This window comes from Marmota flaviventris, chromosome 14 (genome assembly GCF_047511675.1).
Source record: "Marmota flaviventris isolate mMarFla1 chromosome 14, mMarFla1.hap1, whole genome shotgun sequence".
In the NCBI taxonomy this organism is placed as follows: Eukaryota; Metazoa; Chordata; class Mammalia; order Rodentia; family Sciuridae; genus Marmota; species Marmota flaviventris.
In genome coordinates this window covers 82126008-82148813 of record NC_092511.1, presented here as the reverse complement: position 1 = coordinate 82148813, position 22806 = coordinate 82126008, and the positions used below count along the sequence as shown (strand labels likewise).

The window sequence follows — 22806 nt, the reverse complement described above, 5'->3', positions numbered from 1 at the left end:
TTGGCTGTTGAAAAGTAACCTTTGAGGAAAAGGCAGCATATGAGGGGGCCTAGACTGGCTAATCATTATCGCACTTACAGCAATAATCATTCTGCAATGGAACTTAGCAGCTTTCCTAAATGGATGGAATGTGCAAATGTCTTCCCAGTGCAACATAAAATCTCTAGAAATGGTAGATATACTTTTTATTGTTCTCAAAGAACTGGTAAGAGACAGCAATGTCAGGATTCCATGATTCCTGGAGGATTTGGTGGTAATATTCTGACTTCAAGTGATGATGGCATCCAAAAAGATCTGTGGCATTTAATGGTTGACTTGGATTTTCTCCATTATATAAACAGCCCTATGCCTGACTTTATAAACAGGAAATGTGAAGAGGGCTCCAACTGTGGCCTGTGGGCCAGTGCTCAGTCTCCTTATGGTTTAACTTCTGGAAATATAAGAGCAAGAAGAAAAACAGAAAAATATTATATAACATCCTGTATAGTTTCAACTGTGACACCTTCTTTATCCTTATCTCAAAACATTCAAAATGCTCATTTTCTTTATAATGTGGCTCAAAATACTTCCAACTCCTTGTGAATCAGGTAAATACTGATGAAAAGATTGAGACTATATTAAATTCTTTGAAAGCTACTGTCGTAATTAACTTTCCACTCTCAAATTTAAGCAAAGGCTTAGATGCCATGCTGGCTATGTCTGTGTTACTGCGGCCAAATATAATTCTTCCCAATGGGATTGGATAAAGGCAAAAAATCATCTGGTGGGCATTTTGCATAGCAATAACAACAGTGTGGACCTCATGGGGTGATATCATCACATCTAGGATATTCAGAAAAGCAGGATCAATCTCATGGATCCTGCATCTGTAGCTTAAGAAATACTTCATGACTTAAATGGCTTTAATCCTGGGAATATGTTGAAACATTCTGCATGCTTTATTTTTGGAATGATGTGTTTGCTACTAATTTTCTTCTGTGTTATTACAATAGATTGCTACACCCTCAGAAAAAAGATCCAAGAACCTCACAGAACCACACAACACTTACATTTAAAAAATTAAGTAGGAGGAGATGCTGGAGGCTGTGAATGAAATATGGGTTATTTGAGCCATATCAAGGGGGTTGCTTTTCTGGGAACACTCAATGAAATTCCACCAATTCAAGACTGCTCAGATTATGCTGACACCCTGTCCATTGGGTCAGGCAGTCCTAGGTTCAAACACAGGAGATGGTCATAACCTGCTAAGCCCCAACCAAGTTGTCTTTACCATCTTCTTCCTGTTTTCCTCTGGAAGTCTTTCACTCTGAATACCACTGGCATTCTGACTCACTTGAATAAAGTGCATGGACTCCATCAGAACTGAATCATCCCACTGTGCCCCCACTTTTCACTTATTCCTGTGTCTTGTCCTTATTTCTTACATTACTCATACCTTCAGTATTTCTGACACTCTGCCCTATTTCAAGGATATTGTGTAAATGTCATAAGACTGGCTACACAAAGAATTTAAGTTAACTATATAAATCATGCTTAAAGAGCTAATGAAATCTTTTTGAAGTTTTTTTAAGATGTCAACGGACCTTTATTTTATTTATTAATATGTGGTAGTCAGAATTGAATTTAGTGCCTCACACATGCTAGGAAAGCGCTCTGCCACTGAGCCCCAGCCCCACTAAAGAAAACTTTGAACACAATATAAGAGGAAACCCAGAGAATGGCTACTCACCAAAGGAAGAATATTAATACAAAGACGGAAATTACAAGAGAAACCAAATGAGAGTCTGGGCACTCAAAACCTTAGTACTGAAGTGAATAGAACCCTAAGATGATGAACAGTGGATCAGAACACGCAAAACAGTTTGCAAACTTAAGAAGATTATCTGGAATGACATGCAGGTAAAGACAGCATGGAAAGAATGAACAGCAGAGTAACATTTTTGATATGAGGTGTCCCCCAAATGCTCATGTGTTATACATTTCAGAGTTGAAATGATGAGTTTATGAGAGCTGAAAACCAATTCGTGGATTACACCATTTGATAGACTGATAATTTGGATACATTCATGAGTGGTAACTTGAGGCAGGTATGGTATTGCTAGAGAAAGTATGTCACCAGGGGCACAACCTTAGGGATTATAGTATCCCTGATGACTTGCACTCAAGCTCTCTCTGCTTCTTGGTGGCAACATCTGGACTTGTTTTCCAATGCAACACCCTTCAGGCATCATGTACTTACTGCCACACCATGGGCAGACAACAATGTGCTCAACTCACCATGGACTGAAACCCTGAAACCAAGAAAAAAAAATCTTTTTCTCCTCAAAGCTGTACTTGTCATGTCTTCTGAAAAAAGTGATGAAAAGATGACTAGAACAACCACCTAAGAAATTTCTAGGGAACCATGAACATTGCCAACAAGTACTCAATTGTAAACACCAGAGGAGGGAGAAAGAGCGTAAAGAGAATCAAAACATACATGAAAAAATAGTGCATAAAACATACCAAATATGATGACACACATGAATCCATACACCAAGGTGATAAATTCCAAGAAAACACACCCAGTGAGACCCTCATCAAGACTCTGTAGTCCAACTGTCCAAAACTGAAAAACAAAAGTGACTCTGAGAAGAGGGGAAAAATGCAAATGAAAACACAGAAAAACTGTATATCATAAAATGAGCCTCCAGAAAATAAAGGGATGGTGATGGCAGACTAGGATGCTCCTGGCCCTTGCTGTCCCATTAGAACTCCAAATGACAACAACATACTACGGAATAAACTTTTGGCAAGTGTAGAAATCAATCCACATTCTGCAGCTATCAAATGAATGATTACCCTCTTCAGGAAAAAAAAAAAAATCCAAATAGGAAATTTCATGACATATTGGTTCAACTTGCCCCACTTTCTTGTGCCATGGAACAGCAAAACTGGAAGCAACATACACAGTGCTGCTAACTTGCTCTGACCAAAGAAACAAACACAAGTAATTTTCAACATTCTGGCATCTCAGAAGGGATGTCTGGGAGATTGTGTTCTGTCTCACTTGACTCAGTATTCACTTCAGAAAGGAAGGGTAGCATAATTTAGATCTTGGGTATAAGGAAGTTTAAAACTCTATTGGATATGAGGTGTTGATCTTCATGAGGCCTGCACAACTAATAGCAACTGGGTCAAGGAACAAGAGCAGTAAATATAATAGAACATCAGAAGTCCCAGAGAATGTGTATGAGGACTGTCTGAGAAACAGGCACTTAAAAAGGAATGAATATAAGCATATTAGGAAATTCCAGGAAAGATTGAGCCACAATGGAACTGAGAAGACATTGTACTTCCTGGATGATAACTGAATGGTTTGCCTTGTATGGATCTAGTCTATAAATTCTATAGGCATAGTGACTGTCCTTCAAATGACCAGTGAAAGAAGAAAGGAAAGAAAGAAAGAAAGAAAGGAAAGAAAGGAAAGAAAGAAAGAAAGAAAGAAAGAAAGGGAAACTTGACCTACCCAAAAGACCAAAATAAATCTGCCTAAAGCAACAGAAGGAACAAAAAAAGGCTTAAGACATATTACAAAAAGACACCAGTCAGACTTAAATATCCTCAAGGGCTAAGGGACAACATGGATAGAGAACTAAGGAAAACAGGAAAGAGGGGTCAACAAAAAGATTATAAATAAAAGTACAAACTGTAAAGAAGAACCAAATTTTGCAATAATAGTAAAACTTGAGTTTAAAATAAAATAGGAATATTAAACTGCAACTCAAATACAAAGAAGAGTAAGTTCCAGGAGAGATCATTTGAAATTATCTACACTTAAGACAATAAAATTAATGAAGAAACACAAACAGCTACTAAAGCACACAGCCACAAAGCAGACTTAAAAGTGAATTATGGCAATATTCAAATGAAAAGTCAGAGAGAAAGACATATTGGAAATAATAATGGCTGAAAACTTCTCAACTGATAGCTGGGCATGGTGGTTCACACCACTATACCCAGCAAACTGGGGACCTGAGTTAGGAGGATCACAAGTTAAGAGCTGGCCCCAGCAACTTAGCCAGGTCCTAAGACACTTATCCAAAATCTGTCTCACCTGGGCACCCGGGCACATGGGTAATTCCAGTGGTTAAGGAGCTTGAGAAGGAGGATCCTGAGTTCAAAGCCAGCCTTAACAAAAGCGAGGCACAACGAAACTCAGAGAGACCCTGTCTCTAAAAAAATTCAGAACAGGACTGGGGATGTGGCTCAGTGGTCAAGTGCCCCTGAGTTCAATTCTTGGTATGCCTCCTCCCTCCTAGGAAACCCTCACTGCTTATATGCCCCAGAATTTAATTCCTGGTACAAAAAAAGGAAAGAAGGAAAGAAAGAAAGGAAGGAAGGAAGAAAGAAAGAAATCTTGGTGATAAAAGAAGAAAAAAAAGAATATGAAAGCAGATTTATAAAAACAAAAAACACTAATACACTAGGGATTCTACTCAAGAATATCAGATTTCTCAGCAGAAACCTAGAATATCAATAGCATCTGGGATGATACTTTTAAAATGCTTAAAGAAAATAAACTGACAAACAAGAATACCAGGGCCAGCAAACTGTCCTTCATATTGAGAAAGGAATTAAGACATTTCGTGACCCTCCCCCCCCCAAAAAAAAAAAGAAAATGGGTGATCAATTACATTGCCAGTAGAGATGCTGTTTAAGAAATTTTAAAGGGAGTCCTTCCAATTGAAATTAACAAACCTTCTATTTGCAGATGATATGATTCTATACCTAGCAGACCCAAAAGGCTCTACAAAGAAACTATTAGAGCTAATAAATGAATTCAGCAAAGTGGCAGGATATAAAATCAACACGCATAAATCAAAGGCATTCCTGTATATCAGCGACAAATCCTCTGAAATGGAAATGAGGACAACCACTCCATTCACAATATCTTCAAAAAAAATAAAATACTTGGGAACCAACCTAACAAAAGAGGTGAAAGACTTATACAATGAAAACTACAGAACCCTAAAGAGAGAAATAGAAGAAGATCTTAGAAGATGGAAAAATATACCCTGTTCATGGATAGGCAGAACTAACATCATCAAAATGGCGATATTACCAAAAGTTCTCTATAGGTTTAATGCAATGCCAATCAAAATCCCAACGGCATTTCTTGTAGAAATAGAGAAAGCAATCATGAAATTCATATGGAAAAATAAAAGACCCAGAATAGCAAAAACAATGCTAAGCAGGAAGTGGGAATCTGGCGGTATAGCGATACCAGACTTCAAACTATACTACAGAGCAATAGTAACAAAAACAGCATGGTACTGGTACCAAAACAGGCGGGTGGACCAATAGCACAGAATAGAGGACACAGAAACCAATCCACAAAACTACAACTATCTTATATTTGATAAAGGGGCTAAAAGCATGCAATGGAGGAAGGATAGCATCTTCAACAAATGGTGCTGGGAAAACTGGAAATCCATATGCAACAAAATGAAACTCAATCCCTTTCTCTCGCCATGCACAAAAGTGAATTCAAAATGGATCAAGGAGCTTGATATCAAATCAGAGACGCGCCGTCTGATAGAAGAAAAAGTTGGCTACGATCTACATACTGTGGGGTCGGGCTCCAAATTCCTCAATAGGACACCCATAGCACAAAAGTTAATAACTAGAATCAACAAATGGGACTTACTCAAACTAAAAAGTTTTTTCTCATCAAAAGAAACAATAAGAGAGGTAAATAGGGAGCCTACACCCTGGGAACAAATCTTTACTCCTCACACTTCAGATACAGCCCTAATATCCAGAGTATACAAAGAACTTAAAAAATTAGACAATAAGAGAACAAACAACCCAATCAACAAATGGGCCAAGGACCTGAACAGACACTTCTCAGAGGAGGACATACAGTCAATCAACAAGTACATGAAAAAATGCTCACCATCTCTAGCTGTCAGAGAAATGCAAATCAAAACCACCCTAAGATACCATCTCACTCCAGTAAGATTGGCAGCCATTATGAAGTCAAACAACAACAAGTGCTGGCGAGGATGTGGGGAAAAGGGTACACTTGTACATTGCTGGTGGGACTGCAGATTGGTGCAGCCAATTTGGAAAGCAGTATGGAGATTTCTTGGAAAGCTGGGAATGGAGCCACCATTTGACCCAGCTATTCCCCTTCTTGGTCTATTCCCTAAAGACCTAAAAAGAACATGCTACAGGGACACTGCTACATTGATGTTCATAGCAGCACAGTTCACAATAGCAAGACTGTGGAACCAACCTAGATGCCCTTCAATAGACGAATGGATAAAAAAAATGTGGCATTTATACACAATGGAGTATTACTTTGCATTAAAAAATGACAAAATCATAGAATTTATAGGGAAATGGATGGCATTAGAGCAGATTATGCTAAGTGAAGCTAGCCAATCCCTAAAAAACAAATGCCAAATGTCTTCTTTGATATAAGGAGAGTAACTAAGATCAGAGTAGGGACGAAGACCAGGAGAAGAAGATTAACATTTAACAGGGATGAGAGGTGGGAGGGAAAGGGAGAGAGAAGGGAAATTGCATGGTAATGGAAGGAGACCCTCAGGGTTATACAGTGGAGGGGGTAGAGAGAGAGGAGGGGAGGGGAGGTGAGAGGTGGGGAAGGGGGAGGGGGGAGGATGGGAAAGGCAGCGGAGCACAACAGACACTAGTATGGCAATATGTAAATCAATGGATGTGTAACTGATGTGATTCTGCAATCTGTGTATGGGGTGAAGGTAGGAGTTCATAACCCACTTGAATCAAAGTGTGGAATATGATATGTCAAGAAATTTGTAATGTTTTGAACAACCCACAATAAAAAATTAAAAAAAAAAGAAATTAACAAACCTTCAATAGGAACGCAATATCTTAATATAAAGTTCTCTGATGTATGTAAATGTATGTGTATGGATGGAAAAATATAAAAGATTATTTTTGAAATTGGGACTTTTAACTTTTTATTTTCCTGAAGCAATCAAATGAAAAAAAAAAACATGCGAATTGTACATCGATAATAATGAGTAGCCAACAGATGAATTTTTTGTGACAATAAGACAAAGGGGAGGAGAAAAAGCTGCAAAGGAGTCTTGGATGTGATTAAAGATATTGGCTTAAAATGCATTGTGATAACTTTAGAATGTTACTTGTAATTCCCTTGGCATCTAAAGGAATTTGGTGCTCTTTTAACCATCAGGAGTCACTTTAAGTGTAAATGGGTTAAACTCCCAAATCAAAAGCCACATGTTGGTAAAATTGGTTTAAAAACAGGATCTGAGAAGATTGAAAGTGGTGGATTAAAAGGAAGTTTGCTTTTGCAATTGCTCCATTTCTTTGGATTCCAATGCTTGGGGGTACCGCTTCTCAGCAATGTAGATTAATGAAGAAATTCACTGAAATTCATTATAAGATAGGCAGAGACTCTTAGAGACCCAGAAATTCGAACCTACAGAACAAAGGAAAAGAGGATTTTTGAGCCAAGCCAGTGGCATCTGGGGCAGAGGTTCACCACAAAGGGGAGGGAATAACACAAACAGAAAAACACAAAGGACAAAGATGACATAGAAAAACCTGGAGAACAGAAAAGCAGTCTAAACTTGGCTGTATGGTAACCTGGTGTTTGAAAAGAACTCTGTGCTACTTGACCTGCAAGCAAAAGACCTGAGTTGATCCCCTCCAAATAGGCTAAACCACAGCCTGTTATTGTGCAAGCCCAGGAGATCACAGGAAATATTACCATGCTGTCTCTCAGCCCATTCATGAACATCATGCCCATTTTTCACTTTGATCAGGACCTTCCTGCCTGCAGTCACACAGAGCCAGAGGAATGACTGCACTCCTGCCCCCCATATAACAACATGGGGCTCCCTCATCCCGCCCCCTCTTAGGACACAGCAGACATCACCATAACCCTCCCCATGTAGTAGCCTCCAACTTGAGACAATGGACGGACAAGGCCTAGAGGCAGCTGTCCACCACAGCACTGCATACGACAATGCTACAGCAGCAACAGGTCACCCATGCCAACACAAGGCCCACCCTTTCAACTCCATCTCTGAAAGCCATCACCTCTATCTTGGGACCTCTTTGCCACCATCTTGGGTTACCTCTGCTGCCACCACCACCATCTTTCATTGAATCAGCTTCCATCTCGGGACACTGGATGGGGCCAGGAAACCCAACTACAGGATTGGTTACACCAGAGGTATCCCTGCTAGGTGTGCTATTACCCACCATCTTCTTGAAGAAGCAGGAGAGAGCCTTGCATGGGGTTGCCACTTTTTCTCTTTTCTCATGCTAACAGCCAACATGTTTGGATTCCTCTTTCACTTTTCCTAAGATCTAATGTCTCTATATTCTCACCCCCTACCTCATAAATACCACACCCTGTACCCCTGGCCTTCTTTCTTTGCCCATCATTAGGAAAAAAAAATCCAAACAGGTAATTTCATTACAAGCTTGCTCACCCTGCCCCACTTGCTTGTAGCATGGAACAGTGCAAGAGCAGTGATGAGCTCACTTGCACAGTGGACACCCATAGGTGTATGGAGATGCATGTAACCCACTGAGACTGCAGAGAATTTCTGCCCACTCTCTGCAAGCTACCCACTGCCATTTACTACCTCATTACTGAACAAATAAAAAACAATTTTCAACATTCTGATATCTAAGAAGGGGACACCTAGGAGGTAGCTTTCTCTCACTGGACTCAGCACTCAGCTAAGAAAGGAAGTGTAGCATATTTTAGAGCTCAGGCATATGAAAGTTTAAAGCCCAGTTTGATACAATGTTCTGATCTACATGCGCACAATGAAGGGAAACTAGGAAACAAGGAATGTGGGGAGTAAATATAATAGAACATCAAAGATCCCAGATTATGGGTGAGACTTTCATGGAAATAAAGACACTTAAAAGGAACTCAATAAAAGTATCCTGGAAAATTGGTCGAGAAACATATACAAAGGCCCAGAGAATACTGAACCAAGCAAAAATGTACTTGGCTGATAACTGAACATCTTCCCGTGTGTGGATCTAGTCTGCAAATGCTACGCCTACTAGTGGTTCTTCAAATGATCCATTTTTTAAAAAAAAATACAATGAATAAAAAAGAAAAAAAAAACCTGACCTACTCAAAAGACCAGAATGAATTACCAAAGCCAACCCAGAAAAATAAGTCTGAAGACATTTTACACAAGGACACATGCCAGAATTAAATATGATGAAAGGCTAATGGACAATATACATACAGAACTAAGAAAAAGTGGAAAGAGATGTAAACAAAAAAGATTTATCAAGAGATACAAACTGTAAAGAAGAGGATTGTAGCAAGAGAGTAGACAGGAATAATTTAGAGTAGTGAAGTACATGGGAAAACAGTAGAGTACATAAAACAAACAAACAATTGGATTTAGAAAAATATAGATGTTAAAATAGTAAAATTTGGAGAGAGAAAGAAAAATGAAAGGAGAAAAAGAAAAAAGAATAAGAGAGGGCATATAAAACACGTCTATATTATATAATTTAGATGACTCGCTCTTCAAAATCCTATTTCCTACAAAGTTCTTGGTTTTACATATGTTGGGGATGTGATGGCTATCCACTGGAGATCCAATCTGTGAGTTGGCCCCACCTTATATGGTGAAAATGTTGTGCCAAGATGGAGGTGGTCTGCTTTCAGTGCCAGGTATCTGGTGAGGTGCGGAGAGCCGGGCGATGGTGTTGTGCTGTAGGTGGGTATCAGCTGAGTGACCTGCATGGGAGCAGAGTGAAGCCTTGGGGATATGCAGATGTTTTGATAGGTGATTCTGCTAATGTGCTCTCCAAGTCTTGCATGGGCTAGAACTTTGGGCTTTGGGTCCTTATCCAACAGCAGGCATCCTGCTCGAACGCTGAGGCCCAGAGCCCTGCACAGGTTCATAGCACTGGTGATTTCTGGGGAGATTGGCTGTATAGGGGTCTTCTAACACTCTCAGAGATACATTATTCTGAATAGGTGATATCTGGATCCCAGAGGGACACAGAATACTGCCTCCATCTCTCCCTCCATCTTTCCAAGCTGTTTCATTAGTAAACATGTTAATAACAACAAATTGTTCATAAGGGGAATGTGGATGATATTGGGATCTGCTAACATTGTTCTTCCCAACAAAGGAGAGGTCTTGGAACCCTACCAGAGCACTACAAACCTGTAGGGTAAAAACAATAACTCTCCAACACACAGAGCTGGGAAGGAAGACACACAAGCAACATGAAAAGACAAGCGAAGAATGAGCCCCAAACAAATCAAGACACCAAGTCCTTAGAATCATTGGCAGCCACAGCAGAAGAAATGACAGAGAAAAGGTTCAGGATGTGTGGATAAAATGTTCTGTGAACTCAAGGATGATATAATAGGGCAAATACAGGCAGTGAAAGATCACTTTGACAAGGAGCTATGTAAACAAATACAAGAAGAAAAGGTCACCTCAAGAGAAGATAGAGGTTCTAACAAACAAACAAACATAAAACCCAAACAAAAAGAAATCCTTGAAATGAAAGAAACGATAAACCAAATTAAAATCTCAAATGAAAGCATCACCAACAGAGTCGACAACTAGGAAGATAGGACATCAGACAATAAAGATAAAATAAAAAGTCATGAAAAGAACATAAATCACAAAGTGATAATGGTAAGAAACCATGAGCAGAACATTCAAGAAATATAGGATAGCATAAAAAGATGAAATTTAAGAGTTATTGACATAGAGGAAGGCATAAAGATCCAAATCAAAGGAATGAACAAGCTATTCAATGCAATAATATCAGAAAACTTTCCAAACTTGAAGAATGAGTTGGAAATCCAATTTCAAGAAGCCTACAGGATGCCAAATATACAAAATCTCAACAGTTCCACACCAAGACACATCATAATGAAAATGCCCAACATTACAAAATAAGGAGAGAATTTTAAAACCACAAGATAAAGGAATCAGATTACGTATAGAGGAAAACCAACTAGGATAATGGCAGATTTTTCAACACAGACCCTGAAAGCCAGAAGATCCTGGAATAACATATATCAAGCTCTGAAAGAATATGGGTGCCAACTAAGAATCTTGCCAACCCAAATTAAGCTTTAGATTTGAAGATGAAATAAAAACCTTCCATGATAAACAAAAGTTAAAGAATTTATAGCTAGAAACCTGGCACTACAAAATATCCTTGGCAAAATATTCCATGAAGAGAAAAAAAATCAGCAGAGAGATGTAGTACCCTAAAGAAAAAACTAATCAAAGAAAAAAATCAAGTCAAGTTAAATAACAAAAATAAACAAATATGGCTGGAAATACAAACCATGTCTCAGTAGTAACCCTGAATGTCAATTTAATGGCTTAAACTCACCCATCAGAAGATATGGACTAGCAGAATGGATCAAAAAAAAAAAAAAAAAAAAACAGAAGAAGAAGAAGAAGGAGGAGGAGGAGGAGGAGGAGGAGGAGAAGCAGCAATAATATGCTTCCTCCAGGAGACTCTTCTGATAGGAAAATACATATACAGACTGAAGGTGAAAGGTTGGGTAAAATCATACCACTCATAAAACCACAGAAGCAAGCAGGGTTTTCGATCCTCATATCAAATAAATTAGACTTCAAGCCAAAGTTAATCAAAAGGGATAAAGATGGACATTACATACTGCTCAATGGAACCATACACCAACAAGACATAGCAATTTTATATATGTACCCCAAACCATGGTGCAGCTATGCAGCTATGTTCATCAAAATGTCTTCTCAAGTTCCACAGTCAAACTGACCACAACCCAATCTTGGGTGACTTTAACATACATCTCTCTCCACTGAATAGATCTTCCAAACAAAAGCTGAACAAGGAAACTATACAACTAAATAATACAATAAATAACTTAGAATTAACTGACATATATAGAATATTTCAATCTGCATCAAGCAGATAAACTTTCTTCTCAGCAGCACATAGATCCTTCTCTAAAATAGACCATATCCTATGCCACAAAAAACTCTTAGCAAATACAAAACAGTATAGATACTACCATGCATTTTATCAGATCATAATGGAATGAAATTGGAAATCATTGACAAAATAAAAAGTAAAAATTTTTCCAACATCTGGAGGAGATGAAACAATATGCTACTGAGTGAACAATGGGTTGCAGAAGACATCAAGGAGGAAATTACAAAATTCTTAGAGGAAAATGAGAACATAGACACAACATATTGAAATCCCTGGGACACTGCAAAAGCAGTAATAAGAGGATAGTTTATTGCATGAAGTGCATTTCTTAAAAGAAGAAAAATTCAACAAATAAATGACCTCACAATACATCTCAAAGTCCTAGAAAAAGAAGAACAAATCAAGAGGAAAAGCAGAAGGCAAGAAATAATTAAAATTAGAGCTGAAATCAATGAAATTGAAGTAAAATAAAACAATTGAAAAAATTGACAAAACAAAAAGTTGGTTCTTTCAATAAATAAATAAAAAAGACAGACCCCTAGCTACCCTAACAAAGAGAAGGGTAGAGAAAACTCAAATTACCAGCATATGTGATGAAAAAGGTACTATCACAACAGACACTATAGAAATACAAAGGATAATTAGAAATTATTTTGAAAACTTATACTCCAACAAAATAGAAGATATTGAAGGCATTGACAAATTTCTTAATTCATATGATTTGCTTGGATTGAATCAGGAAGATATACACAACTTAAACAGACCAATATCAAGTGATGAAATAGAAGATGCTGTCAGAAGTCTACCAACCAAGAAAAGCCCAGGACAGGATAGATACACAGCAGAGTTCTACAAGAACTTTAAAGAAGAACTAATACCAATACTCTTCAATTTATTTCAGAAAATAGAAAAAGAGGCAGCACTTCCAAACTCATTCAATGAGGCCAATATCACCGTGATTCCAAAACCAGGCAAAGACACATCAAAGAAAGAAAATTTCAGACCAATATCTCTAATGAATGTAGATGCAAAAATTCTCAATAAAATTCTGGCAAATCTAATAGAAAAACATATCAAAAACAAAAACATATCAAAAAGATCATGCACCATGGTCAAGTGGGGTTCATCCCAGGGAAGCAATGTTGGTTCAACATACTGAAATCAATAAATGTAATTCAACAGATCAATAGACTCTAAGAATCATATCATCATCTCAATAGATGCAGAAAAAGCATTTAACAAAATACAGCACCCTTCATCAGCCACTGATGATCAGGCCACTGAGGACCCTTTCATGTTAAAACACTAGAAAAACTAGGGATAACAGGAACATATCTCAACATCATAAAGGCTATCTAGGTTAAGCCTCAGTCCAACAACATTCTAAATGAAGAAAAAAATTGAAGACATTCCCTCCAGAAATGGGAACAAGACAGGGATGCCCTCTTTCACCACTTCTATTCAACATAGTTCTTGAAACACAGGCCAGCGCAATTAGACAGATGAAAGAAATTAATGAGATATGCACAGGAAAAGAAAAAACTTAAATTAGCAGGATTTGCTGATAACATGATTCTATACTTAGAAGACCCAAAAAGCTCCACCACAAAACTTCTAGGACTAGTAAATGATTTCAGCAAAGTAGCAGGATGTAAAATCAACACCTATAAATCAAAGGTATTTCTGTATATCAGTGACAAATCCCCAGAAAGGAAAATGAGGAAAACTACCCCATTTACAATATTCTAAAAAAAAATAAATAAATGACATACTTCGGAAGGAACTTAATGAAAGAAGTGAAAGATCTATACAATGAAAACTACAGAACCATAAACAAAGAAATCAAAGAAGACCTAAGAATATGGAAAGAACTACTTTGCTCTTAGATAGGCAGAATTAATATTATCAAAATGACCATACTACCAAAAGAACTATAAAGATTTAATGCAATTCTGATCAAAATACCAATGACATTCCTCATAGAAATAGAAAAAGCAATCAAGAAAATTTTCTGGAAGAATAAGAGACCCAAAATAGCTAAAGCAATCCTTAGCAGGAAGAGTGAAGCAGGTGGAATCACAATACCAGACCTTAAACTATACTAAAGAGCAATAGTAACAAAAACAGCATTGTACTGGCACCAAAACAGATTGGTAGAACAATGGTACAAAATAGAGGACACAGAGACTAACCCACAAAATTACAATTATATTAGACAAAGGTGCCAAAAACATGCATTGGAGAAAAGATAGCATCTTCAAAAAATGGTGCTGGGAAAAGTGGAAATCCATATGTAACAAAATGAAATAAAACCTTGCACAAAACTCAACTCAAAGTGGATCAGGACCTAGAAATTAAACAAGAGACTCTGCATCTAATAGTACAAAAAGTAGTAATCTTCATCATGAGGGATTAGGCCCCAATTTCCTTAATAAGACTCTGAAAGTGCAAGAATTAAAACCAAGAATTGATAAATGGGATGGAATCAAATAAAAAAGTTTCTTCTCACAAAAGAAACAATCTGCGAGATAAAAGAGAGCCTTCATCCTGGGAGCAAATTTTTACCCTCAATCATCAGAGAGAGCACTAATCTCTAAGATATATAAAGAATTCAAAAAACTAAGCACCAAAAATAAACAAACAAACAAACAAGTAAATAAATAAATAAATAAATGGGACAAGGACCTGAATAGACACTTCCCAGAAGAGAATATACAATCAATCAACAAATATATAAAAAATGTTCATTATCTCTAGCAATTAGATAAATGCAAAAGGCAGTACCATAAAAGACACTAAAGAAATACAAAGGATAATTAGAAATTATTTTGAAAGCTTACACTACTCTAAGATGTCGTATCACTCCAGTCAGGATGGCAGGTATTATGAAGATAAACAACAATAAGTGTTGGCGAAAATGTGGGGGAAAGGCACACTCATACATTGCTGGTCGATCTGCAAATTGGTTCAGCCAATATGGAAAGCAATATGGAGATTCCTTGGAAATATGGAAATGGAACCACCATTTGACCCAGCCATCCTCTCCTCACTCTATACCCAAAAAGACTTAAAAAGAGCATACTATAGGGACACATCCACATCAATGTTTATAGCAGCAAAATTCACAAAATCTTAACTGTGGAGCCAAGCTCGATGCCACTAATTGAATGAATGGATTAAAATAAAATGTGGCATATATACACAATAGAATTTTACTCAGCAATCAAAGAGAATAAAATCATGGCATTTGCAGGTAAATGGATGGCTTTGGAGAAGATAATGTTAATTGAAGTTAAAAAGCCCCCCCCCCCAAAAAAAATGCCCAATGTTTTCTCCGATACAAGGAGATTGACTCACAGTGAAGTAGGGAGGGGGAGCATGGGAGGAATAGATGAATTCTAGATAGGGTAGAGGGGTGGGAGGGAAAGGGAGGGAGCAGGGGTTTATCAAGGATGGAAGAATGTGATAGACATCATTATTCAAAGTACATGTATGAAGACATGTACTTTGACATGTCAACATACTTCATATGCAGCCAGAGATATGAAAAAATGTTCTGTACATGTGTAATAAGAGTTCTAATGCATTCCATTGTCATTTATTTTTTTAAAAATAATCTACAAAAGAAAAAGAAAAAAAAGAATGGCAACCAAGAAAAAAATAATGTCAGCTGGGGTTGTGACTCAGCAGTGGAGTGCTTACCTAGCTAGTGCAAGGCTCTGGGTTCAATCCTGAGCACCCATAAAAACACATAAATAAAATATAGGTATTGTGCCCAACTACAAAAAAAAAAAAAAAAAGAAGAATACAAATAATGTTGCCAAGCACAGTGGCACATGCCTGTTATCCCAGTGGCTCAGGAGGCTGATGCAGAAGGATCGTAAGTAAAAAGCCAGCTTGAGCAAAAGCAAGGCACTCAACAATGCAATGAGAACCACTCTCTAAAAAAAAAAAAAAATACAAAATCGGGATGGGTATGGCAGCAGTGGTCAATTTCAATCCCCATTAGACCTCCCCACCCTAAATGCAAATAAAATAATGTCTTAAGAAGAACCTATGTGGGTGAAGAAACAGGAAGAATCCACTAGGCCTTTGTTATATGAAAACAACAAATACATTTTCCTGAGGCATTACACTGACAGGCAATAGATGCAGTATATAAGAGTCATTCAGATGTTTATGGACTTTCTAACATCAAAGACCACCCACCAGCTCTCCTGAAACCACTCTCTCTACACCTTCAATAACTTCAGAAAGGTGCTATCACCACCCATCTTAGGACCTGATCAGCACTGGGGATCAAACCTAGGCAGAGACTGGATCCAAGATTTCACCCATATTCCCTAATTCACAGGATATAAACTCATAATAATCCTCATATATACATTTACAGGGAGGTTACAGATTTTTCTTTTAGAAATAAAAGGCACCAGAGGCGGCAAAGGTATTCCAAAAGGAAATCATCCCTCCTTTGGCTTCCAAAGATCACTACAAAGTGAGAAAGGTCAAGATTTCAGGGCACAAATTACCCAGCTAGTAGCAAAAGCACTGGGGATATAGTATTATCTACATTTCCTTAAGCACCATTTTCGTCCAGTAATATAAAAAGCGCCAACCATTCCCTTAAGAGTACTTCTGCTAAGTAGTCAGGCAACATCCAAAACTGAATAAATTTATAACACATTGGCTTTAAGAGAGTTAGAAATTCTCTGAAAGTTAATCTGACGTTACATCCATATAATATATCAGCAAATATAATCATTGACTCAGAAGTGAATCAGATTCTGCACTACCTGAATGATCTGGGATGAGTTCAGGCCACAGTCCAAGAATAAGGAAATGCCTGCTGGCCATGTCCAGTAAATTCCATAGAGATACACAAGAAAGGAAAGCCAGGAGACCAGGTTTTTCTTGAGACGTGGAAGGATGTGAAGCCATCAAATCAGCTACAACCTAGTTGGAAGGCACATTACACCTCATTTTAGCTCCCTCTATGGCCATAAAGGAACTCAGCATAAAGAGTTGGATCAACCTCTCCTGGGAAAAAATCCTCCCTCAGGATCCTAAAGATATTCCAGGCTCACACACAGCTTCAAAGAATTCATCCGATGGGCTGTGAATTTCTTGAAGACCTCTGCTTACTGTTCTGGCATTATAACTCCTCAAATCAGATATGTAGTTCATAATTATTAAGTGAAGTTTGCTTGCTCTCTTTGCTACTTCACTTTTGCCTTAGGACAACTTCTCCAAGTATGAGCAGTGACTAAAGCCTTTAATCTCTCCTCTTCTTGGCTCTGCCCTTCTGAAACCAGACCAAAAACAGTTTTTACTGAGACTCTGGAAACAATGAGTTGAGAAACAAACTCTTCAACTTCCTCTCAAGTTTCTAAAGTTTCCAAATGAAGCTACAGAAAAAATTTCTATCAACATTCTTTGCTCTTATGGAGCAATATTCCATATCCCATCACTAACTTTAGCATCCCAGATCTGGTGTGTTTTATTTCTCACAGCCAGCTTCCCAGCTCCTTCTTTGCCTCAGGGCCGCCCATTCTCATGGATGAGCCCACTGGCCCTTTCTAAAGCAGTGTACTCTCACTTCAGTAACTCCCCTTGCTCTGTCTACTGAGTGTCTCCTCCAATATCTGTTCCTAATTAAAAACCCTTTTGTTGCATCCATCTGGCAACAACACCTTTTCATGACTACAAGTACAAAACAACTATAAATAGAAGGAAGAAAAATAGCTGGATGTGCTGGAGCATACTGGTAATCTCATAATATTCAACAAATGTGGCAGAAAAATTAAAACTTCTAGGACACCCTGGATCCCTTAACCAGACCCTGTCTCAAAATAAAATTTACAAAAGGGCCAGGATATTCTTCTGTAGTTGGTATAATTATGTCTAGCATGTGTGAGGCCATGGGAGCAATCCTTCGTACTGTAAAAGAATAAAAAAAAAAAAAACAACACTAACAACAAAATAAAGACTACATATTGGAAAAACACACAGCTACTATATTGAATCATCAAAGATTAAAATCTTTTCCACAAAAATGAAAAACAGACAAGGATACAGGTTTTGACTAGCCAGATCAATCAGCAATAAGTAGAGAAAAAGGGCATACTAAGAGGAAAAGAAGAAGTATAATTACCTTTGACTAAAAGCCAATATAAATTCATATCTCAAGAACCTTGAGATCCCAAGAAAATAATTAGCAAAATGAATAAATACAGTAAAGTTGCAGATACATAACCCAACCACACATAAGCTATGTTTGTATGTACTAAATTGAAAATATGGAAAAAAATCAAGAAAACAATTCAACCTACCATCTCAAATAAAATATAATACAAGACCCTATGTAACCAAGAAGACCAAGGATTTATTAGCTGAAAACTACATAACAATGAAGGAGACACAGAATGACATCAAGAAGTGAAAGACATCAAATATCATGGGCAAGAATACTTAGATGTGTTAACACAAATTTGTTTTTGTAGCTTCAACATTACCCAAAGCAATCTATAGTTTCAGTGCCAGCCCTAAGAAAATCCTAACTTCTTTTTTTATGAATACTATATTCATATTTTCATATTATACTTTATTTGTACTTTTTAGTTCTACATGACAGGAAAGTATATTTTGACATATTTATACAACTACAGACTACACCTTATTTTAATTAGAATCCCAGTTTTGTGGTGGTACATAAAGTGGAGATTCTTGGCTGCAAAAATTTTAAAATCCATCCTAAAATTAACATGAAATATAAGAGCTACCAACTACTGAAACAATTCTGAACAAGAACAACATTGGAGGTCTGACACAGCATAATTTCAATATTCCCTGCTGAAAAGCTACACTCATGATAAATGGTGTAAAAATGAAAGACGGAAACGTAGCTTAATAAAAAAGAGTAGGCCAGCTTGTTGCTAATAAAGCTCACTCTCACTAATTCTCAAGTCATTGACTCTACTGAGTTACAGTGAAAACACACACACACACACACACACACACACACACAACGTAAAATGCTCAACAGAACACAAACAAATTCTCTCCTGAAATTCTTCCATATCAAAAATATATATGCTAGGGGCTGGGCCTGGGGCTGGGGCTCAGTGGTAGAGCACTTGCCTAAAACACCTAAGGCACTGGATTCTACTCTCAGCACCACATAAAAGTAAATACATAAAATAAAGGAATTGTGTGCATCTACAACTATGCTGGCTTTTAACCTCTCATATACTGGTCTCACTGCCCCTAAATTAACATATATTAACCCAAACATTGTACAAAGACATACTACTCTGAAATACAAAAACAACTCCCACAATCCTGAACACAAACACACATTTGTTTTTTCCTTCCTCAGAATGGAAATGAAAGTAATGAATTTGAGCTGAACAGTAGTAGACTATGTTGGATACTGACACCTGCAGCCTGGATCTATTCTCAATGAAGGGACTCCTTTACCAATTTCTGGGAAGGCTGCTGGAAACAGCCTTGGCTGTCAGCTCCTTTGACACTGCATCAGCTATAGAGAGCACCCTCAAGAGCTCTTACAACTTTCTAGGGAGGTTTCATGGATAGATGGGTAATAAAAAGATGAGAATAGCCCTAATGACAATATTAATCCTCCACTGACACATGAGGCTAGCTGAGACTGTTTGGGGGCCTGAGTCATATTTCAACCTTTCCTCGACCTGATTATGCCTTCTTTGAACTTTTCTTAAAAAACAAAACAAAACAAAAACAAACAAACAAAAAAAACAGCATGCTTACAAAACTGTCTCAGGAACTGAACTGCAAGGAACTCAACATAAGACAGCATTCTTTGATTCCTTCAATGTTTACTCATTAAGCACCAAGAGGCACTGAAGACCATCCCTCTTATGGATATTTCACCCCACAGAAGGAAATAGACAATAAGCAAGTATATGTATTATGGATTCACACATGGAGTTTTTGGAGAGATCAGTCAGAAATTAGATTAAGGGACAGGGTCTCTACAGAAAGAAGGGAAGGGCTACAAATATAGACTTGAGGAAAAGTGCAAATGGAAGAATACATTCCCTCATACTAAATGGTTCCAACTTCTGTGTTTTTCTCTTCACTGGATACAATCTTATCTTAAGGTGTACATTCATTTTCGGGTGCACTAGATACCTAGTGAACCCATATTGTAGACTAACAAACACTGGAAAATTCAGCAATTCAAAATGATATGCATTTATCCTCTCAGGCATGGCATCTGAGGGTCAGGATTAGGGATGGCTCTGCCAGACAGCTCTCCTTCCCCAGTCTGGCCTCACTCAAGTGACAGGGACATGCAGCTCTCCCAGGGCCATGTCCTCCAGCAATCAGCCTCATGATGTCCTCCTGTCAATGATAGAAAAAAAAGAGGAGGACTCCCAGCAAGGCAGAAAGCTCAGAGTCAGGACACAAGGAGTCACATGGCACGGGGCAGAGATTCAGTGAGGTAGGGAACCAGGTCATTTCTGCTACTCCCTCAACTAGGTGTAGACTCTGGGGAACAAATTTTACCCAAGAGCAAGTTATCATATTGAACTTTTGGAAAGTCAAAAACACACCCTCCTATCTCTTTTTTATTCTTCATTGCTTACTTAATACAGTCACTGAAGGATGCTCTGGAGGATTTGAAGACAATGGGACTGCTCCCTTTCCCTGAGGTATGAATCCTACATGAGACAGATGCTAAACTCAATGTTCTTATGAGGGAGAGGTGGAAGTTGGGGCTTTAGGAGCAAGAGCAGGGAGCCCATGTTCCCCATGGGCTATAAAATACATGCTGATGCACTGATATGGATGGAAAGTGGGGTGTATTAAAGAGATGGATATTATGGATGGACCAATAAACAGGATACCAAACATTTTGGCAACTACTAAGAACACACCATTCACTGCTCCAAGCACTTTACACCTTAACTCTAGTCTTCACAATCGTGTAGAGTTAGCTTTATTATTCCAGTTTTATAGAAAAGTAAGCTGAGGCTCAGAGAGGTTAAGACACTTGAACAAAGCCACTTGCCCAAGGGTCAGTGCATCACCGAACACTGTGATACACTGTGTTTAGTGGCACCAGTTTGGGAAATTTAAGCATGGTGGGACACTTACACCCCTGTAAACTAGAAGTCAAGGCTCTTCTGCCTACTCCTAAAGCACATCTTACTAGCATACCTCTAGAGTGTGTGTGTGTGTGTGTGTGTGTATGTGTGTGTGTGTGTATGAGGTTTGGGAGGCACATGGTAGCTGAGGCACAGATTTTGCAGGCTTTCGACAGCTTAACCCAAGAAACCAGGTGTCTCTGCCCACCAGCTGTGTCCCAGAGAAGCCAACAGCCCCTGTAGCTGCCCAGCTCCTTATCAGAAGGTTGTGCATGGAGAGAACATCTCCCATCTCACCTCATGCCCAAGAAATCACACAACTTTATGACTTCTGCCCATGATGTAGCCAACGCTATGAACGTTCTGCTCTCCATAGCTATCTGCCCACCATGCTAACCATTTCATGACCTAGATCCAGGACCACACAAATGGTGAAGAATTATGTTCCTGCTTCAGGAACAGACCTCACTGAATCTATCCACACAAAGAAAAAAAGAAATCAAAATTTAAGAGGATTCTTTGGCCCTGAAAAGTCAGCTTGCCCAGCGAGGATCAATGTAGTTATCTCTGCATAGACCAAGGGTCCATAATCCCTGATGCCCAACTCACAATGCATGTAGAGAATCCAAACAGACTGTTGCCTGAATGTCATTACTTCACACAAACATGTACTCATACATACTGAACACACACACACACACACACACACAAACACACATGAGCACTCATACACACACAAACACATACACACACAATATGCTAGTAAATATTTAATAAGATATTCTCCAGGGGAGGCAAGCAATCCTTCACTTTTTTCAAAACAGAATATTTATGTTTTGTTGTAGTTGGACACAATACCCCTACTCCATTCATTTATTTCTGCGGTGCTGAGGATTGAACCCAGGGCCTCACACATGCTAGGCAAGTGCTCTACCGCTGAGCCACAACCCCAGCCACCATGCCTTCACTTTCAATGTAAGTGCTGTAACCACCCTGCCATGACTAATTTCAGCCTACCAACCTGATGCCACTGAACACAGAACGAGATAGAGATGAGCACCATCAGCTGTCGCAAGCTAGTGCCAGCCAGCTCCAGCCCATATGTAAATATGTGCACACATTCCACCTGTACCCCAAGAAGGAACTTCAACTCCAACCACAAATGTACAAATAAATCTACATCACAGATCTCTAAAACACACACTGCTCATAACTCCTGCACAGACACAGATGTATGAAATAGGGAACAGGGTCAGTAGGTGTCAGTGGGTCTTGGTTTAGCAGGCCACTTGTGAGCTGGTCTTGGTTAACAAAAGATACCTGCAGTTTCAGGCCTCCTACTCAACCATAAATATCCTGCTAGCGTCTGACTGGACAAAATAGTATTCTACCTAACTACAAAGTGACTGCAATCTCGAGCAAGCTCTGCCTGGTTCCTCACACAGACGCTCCAGAGATATTCCTAACCCTAATTTTCACCTTGTTACTTATTGAGGCTGATCACCACATGTACGCATACACCCCTTGGTTGCATAAGTAAATGCTAATGAAACTGAGCAGGGTTCCACAAAAGACCTCCCAGTTCCAGAGAACCCCCTTCATATTCAACCCCTGCTTATAAATATTACTTCCCCTGAACAATATAAGCCACCAACCAGCTGACTGGGAGGCTACTCGGCCT

General features: G+C 38.5%; 1 long non-coding RNA gene across 1 annotated transcript in view; it reads right to left on the bottom strand.

Moving 5' to 3' along the window:
- Positions 1–209: 209 nt before the first annotated feature.
- The window catches only part of LOC139701739 (uncharacterized), a 59447-nt gene continuing 36850 nt past the window's right edge, over positions 210–22806 (bottom strand). Inside the window, exon 3 of the long non-coding RNA XR_011704247.1 lies at positions 210–430. This is a non-coding gene — a long non-coding RNA (uncharacterized lncRNA). The remainder of the gene's footprint in view (positions 431–22806) is intronic.